Source organism: Nannospalax galili, unplaced genomic scaffold (assembly GCF_000622305.1).
Source record: "Nannospalax galili isolate Female #2095 unplaced genomic scaffold, S.galili_v1.0 scaffold571, whole genome shotgun sequence".
NCBI classification, from domain to species: Eukaryota; Metazoa; Chordata; class Mammalia; order Rodentia; family Spalacidae; genus Nannospalax; species Nannospalax galili.
In genome coordinates, this window is record NW_008330297.1 from 6,257 (window position 1) to 11,889 (window position 5,633).

Here is a 5,633-nt window from a genome sequence, read left to right on the forward strand (position 1 = left end):
TATATATATATATAGTTGTAGTCTGATAATATGTAGATCCACTCTCCCCTCCACACTATTCCATACTGTCTATACCAATTTAATTACCCATTTTCTTGATGTTTAGGTTTTTTTAAGTTCTTTGATATTATAGATATTAACCCTCTATCAAATGTATAGCTACTAAAGATTTTTTCCCATTCTGCTGGCTGCCTCTTCACTTGAATGATGGTGTCTTTTGTTATACAGAACCCTTTTAGCTTCCTTTAATTGCATTGTGGGTCTTAGTGCTTATGCTATGGGGGTCCTGTTCAAAAGGTCCTTTTCTGTGCCTATAAGTTCCAGTTTGTTCCCTACTTTCTTCTCTAACATATTCAGGGTTCTGGGTTTTATGTTGAGGTGCATGATCCATTTAGAGTTGAGTTTTATGCACAGTGACAGCTAGGGATCTAGTTTCATAGTTTTATATGCAACTATACAGTTTGACCACCACCATTTGTTAAAGATGCTGTCTTTTCACCAGTGGGTATTTTTGGCCTATTTGCCAAAAACCAGGTGACTATAAGCATAGGGCCTATATCCAGGTCCTTAATTCTAATACACTGATCAATGTGTCTGTTTTTATGGCAGTACTATGCTGTTTTTATTACTACAGCTCTGTACTATAACTTAAAATCAGGGATGGTGATACTTCCAACAGTTTTTTTTTAATTGTTCAAGATTGTTTTGTCTCTCCTGGGTTTTATTGTGTTGCCATATGAAACTTAACACCTTTTTCAATGTCTGTAAATAATTACATTGGAATTTTGATGTATCTCTACATTGCTTTTGGTAGCATAATCATTTTCACGCATTGATCCTACTGATCCATGAGCATGGGAGGTCTTCCCATCTTCTGGTATCTTCTTCAATTTCTTTCTTCAATGTTTTTATTATACAAATCTTTTACTTCCTTAGTACGTTTACACCCTGTATTTCTCTGATCGCTCTAGCTAAGACTTCAAGCATTGTATTGAACAAGAATAGAGAAAGTGGACATTTGTATCCATTTCCTGATTTTGGTGCAAAGCCTTGAGTTTTTCTCCATTAAGCATGTTGTTGGCTGTGGAGTTGCTGTATGTCCTCGTCATATTGAGACACGTCTCCTGTATCACTAGATTCTTGATGACTTTTATCGTGAATGGATGTTGGATTTTGTAAAACACCTTTTCTGCATTGAATTTGATGATCATGTGGTTTCTGTCCTTGAGTCTGTTTATGTGATGATTACATTTGTTAATCTGCATATGTTAAACCACCCCTGCATCGATGGGATGAAGCCAACTTGATCATGATCAATCTTTTTTTTATGTGCTCTTGCATTCAGTTTGCAAGTGTTTTATTTAAAAGTTTTACATCTAAAACCAGGCGTGGTGGCTCACACCTTTAATCCCAGCACTTGGGAGGCAGAGGCAGGTGATCTTTGTGAGTTCGAGGCCAGCCTGGTCTACATAGTGAGTTTAATGCCAGCTAGGGCTACAGGGAGACCCTGTCTCAAAAAGACAAAAAAAAAAAGTTTTTACATCTGTGTTCATCAGAGATCGGTCTGTAATTTTCTTTTTTGTTGTATCTTTATGTGTTTTTTGGAATCAACGTAACACTGGCTTCATAAAAGTAATTTGGAAATGTTTCTTCTTTTTCTACTTTATGGAATAATTTGAGGAGTATTGGTGCTGGTTTTTCTTTGAAGGTCTGGTAGAATTCTGCTGGGCTTTTTTTCTGGTCTTAGGCATTTATTAATTGAGAGATTTTTAATAACCAATAAGATGCATTGGTTGCTTTAAGTCTATTTAAATTATTTCATTCTGATTTAATTTTGTAAATCAGCATATCTATAAATTCATCTGTTTCTTCTAGATTTTCCAGTTTAGTGGAGTATAGATTTTAAAATATGTCATTGTGAGTCTCTGAATTTCTTCAGTGTCTATTGTAATGTTTCCCTTTTCATCTCTGATTTTACTAATTTGGGTCTTTTCTTTCTTTTGACTAAATTTGCTACAAGTTTGTCAATCTTGTTAATCTTTTCAATGACCAACTCTTCATTTCATTGATTCTTGGTATCGTTTTCCTCCTTTCTTTTTTAAAAATATTATTTTATTTTATTTTAATTATTTATTTTGTGTCTGAATGTATTGCCTGCATGTTGTGCAGTGCCCAGTGCAGTCAGAAGAGGGCATTGTATCTCCTGGAACTGGAGTTATAGACAGTTGTTAGCCACTGGGTGCTGGGAATCAAACCCAGGTCCTCTGCAAGAGTAGCCAGTGCTCTTAACTGCTGAGCCATCTCTCCAGTCCCTGCTTTCTTCATTTCTATTGTTAATAATTTCAGCCATAATTTTGATTCTGTCTTCTCATCTGCTGAGACACACACCACTATGGCTGATTACTCAGGAATCCAAAAGTCCCCAGAGCATGTCACTGGATGCTGGGAATCAAATCCAGGTCCTCTGCAAGAGTAGCCAGTGCTCTTAACTGCTGAGCCATCTCTCCAGTCCCTGCTTTCTTCATTTCTATTGTTAATAATTTCAGCCATAATTTTGATTCTGTCTTCTCATCTGCTGAGACACACACCACTATGGCTGATTACTCAGGAATCCAAAAGTCCCCAGAGCATGTAATACAGAGTAGGAATTTGAAGACAGACAGTACAGTAGCAGTTGGATGGAACCTGCCTGAAACAATCTTTTATTTTTATTTCCTTTAGGGCCTCAGAAGATCTGCACATAAGGAAATTAATTCTCATAGTAAAAATACCCCCTAGGGATGGCCAAGGTGTTGTCAGATTCCACAGCAAGGAGTTGTACCACTTTCTATTCTGCAGGTATACTTTCTTGTGAGTCTACAGGGTTCAGATCAATTCTTTCTGGAAATACTAGCTTCTCACAAACTGCCTCCTTGATTGGTAAGTATTGTGATATTTCATTAGGTTCTGTGAAGAGAGATGGTGGAACGTGCATTAAATTAGCAGTTTTGCTCTCTTGTGATGTATATTCTCGTAACATGTAGGTCTTGTCTGCCTCATGGTAGAGCCCGGTGTCCTTCTTTCTGATAAGCACCCCATCAATTCTCAAGAAAAACCACAACAGCAGGAAAAAACTTGAAGGCATTACTCTAATTTTCACACTCAGGCTGGAAACTCCATGATCATGTAGTTCATCTTCAAACAGAAGAATTTCAAAAAATTTAATCTGTTCTCTGGCTTTCAATTTCTCTGTATCTATGTGATCCATTGTAGGTACAACCTTCAATTTAAGAGATTCTCCCAGGACTGTTCCTTTATAATCTGTTGACATGTCCAATCACATGCTTTAATAACTTCTTTGGAGTGTTCACCTTCTGCCCTGCCACTCTTCAGCACAAGCCACTTGAAGCATTCCTTGGTAGTTGTTTACACATCTTAGTGCATCTGTAGCACTGACCTTAATTCTAAAGCCAGAGCCATGCTGGATCCTTAAAACTTTGTCTCCAAACATCATTTCAGGAAGAGATGGCACATGCAATTTATTAGCTAATTTCTCCACATCCTCCGACTTCATGAGGTGGGTCTTGGCGGCCCTCTGCTTCCAGCCCAAAGGAGAAGTCCTGATGGCTGCTCTGGAAGCTGTGGAACAACACACGGAGCTGGCGGCTGCGGTCACGCCAGCGGTCACCACCCAGCCTCCCGGCACCGTCGCCCCTCGGTGGGGCCGGTACCATCCCGATCCCGCCCCCTGCCGCTAGACCCAAATCTGCTTAATGTATTCTTGAATTCAGTTTTTTATTGAGAAGTTTGTGCCTATGTTAATCAGAGAAATTGTTCTAGAGTTTACCTTTATTTGTTATTATTTCCTTATCAAGTTTTAGTATCACGATAATTCTGATTTCATGCAATGCATTTAGTAGTGTGCCTTTCTACTTTATGTAACATTTGGAGGAGCACTGATGTGAGTTCCTTAGAGGACTGGAGGAATTTAGCAGTGCCTCCAACTGGTCCCCACCTCTTCTTTGTTGGAAGACTTTGTTATTGCTTTAATCAAGATTCTTGTTAGAGACACACTTCGGTTGTTTGTGTGTTCGGTTGTTTAATTAGAGTAGGTCATATGTATCTAGGAATTCATCCATTTCCAGGTTGGTTTGTTTGAGTTTTTTTGGACATAAGTTTTCAAAATACTCCTGTTCTGCCCAGTTCATGAGACCCTAAAGACCATCAAGGAGCTGACCTAGGCAAACACACAAGGGTTCTTTTATTGTTGCAAGCTTAAGCTTGGGCCCGCTGTGTCACCGACCCAGCGGATCTCAGATGTGAGACCCCTTGCTTTGGGATACAGAGGTTTTTATAGGTTTATTTCAGCAAGTTCAGCAAGTAGGGGGTCTCCAGCCTGGCAAGCATCTGATTGGTTGCAGCCCAGTGCCAAACCATAAACTGCTGCCTTCAGGAAATCTGAAGAGACATCTGGACTTTTAATACTTTCCTGTCCCTGGTTAATTGACCGTTGGCAGGGGAGTTGTTCTCTATCTGTTCCAAGTATACTTTCTTGTGGTTTTTCCTGGAACAGGGTCCAGGGCTGGGTCAGTCCCATGGAGATTTTATCTAAGATGGAGTCACTCAGGTCTCTCATTGCCCCCTCTGACTAGTACCTTGGGGGCCCAATCATGGGCCCTCCCTCATCTCATGTTCTTCATCTCCCAGACTCTGGAGGGACTGATAGTGGGTATCGGTTGCTCCCATGTTACCTTAATAAGATCTCCTCCCTGGGGGGGTTCCACCATATGTGTCCCATTGTTTCACAACCCCAGCGAGCACAATAAGTAGCGCTATCCCCTCCACACCTGTTTCTCTGGGACTTGTATTTTGGAGTTCCAGGCCCTAGACAAACATAGAACTGGTCTGGTTTCTGTATGGGCCTGGAGAGTTAGAGCATAAGAATGTGCACCTCCCTTAGGACTGAAATCAAAGAAAGCATATAAATGGGAGGGCAGAGTTGGGAACAAGTAGCCAGAGGTGCTACTTGGGAGACCTGAAACAAAATATTACCTCCTATCACATCTTGGAGGACCCTAGTCAGATTCATAGGTTGATGTGAGCTTCCCAGAGCAGGAGCGGCTATCATGGGGAACAGAGTATATAAGTCAACAGTTTAAAAGTTGGGTGAGCTTTAGCTTGAGTAGATTGTTGGGGTCCTTTGAAACTCTCCATCCTGAAGCTGGGGATGTGCAGTCCTCTATGGTGAACTGGTCAGCTTGCCGTACATGTGTGTGCTGGATCTACGATGCTACACCATCCATTTTGAGGGCTGTGGGAGTAGTCAGTAGGATGACATAGGGCCCCTTCCACCGTGGCTCTAAGGATCCTTGCCGATGCCTCTTAACATAGACCCAGTGACTGGGTCGATATCGATGAGGTTCTGGAGGGGGTCCTGTCTCATAAAGAGCACGTAGTTTAGGCCATACATGTTTATGGGACCATTGGACTCCCCTGAGGTCATTCAACAGGTCCTGATCTTTAAATTTAGTAATCTTCTTTGCCTGGAGGTTAGGAATAATGGGAGGGGGCATTCTAAACATGATCTCAAAGGGAGTTAATCTCATCTGGTAAGGGGAGTTACGCACTCAATAGAGATGCTGGGATATGTAAGC

General features: G+C 40.9%; 1 pseudogene; it reads right to left on the reverse strand.

Annotated features, from left to right (window-relative positions):
• Positions 1 to 2,827: 2,827 nt before the first annotated feature.
• On the reverse strand, positions 2,828 to 3,713 carry LOC103742611 (annotated as a pseudogene).
• Positions 3,714 to 5,633: the final 1,920 nt, after the last annotated feature.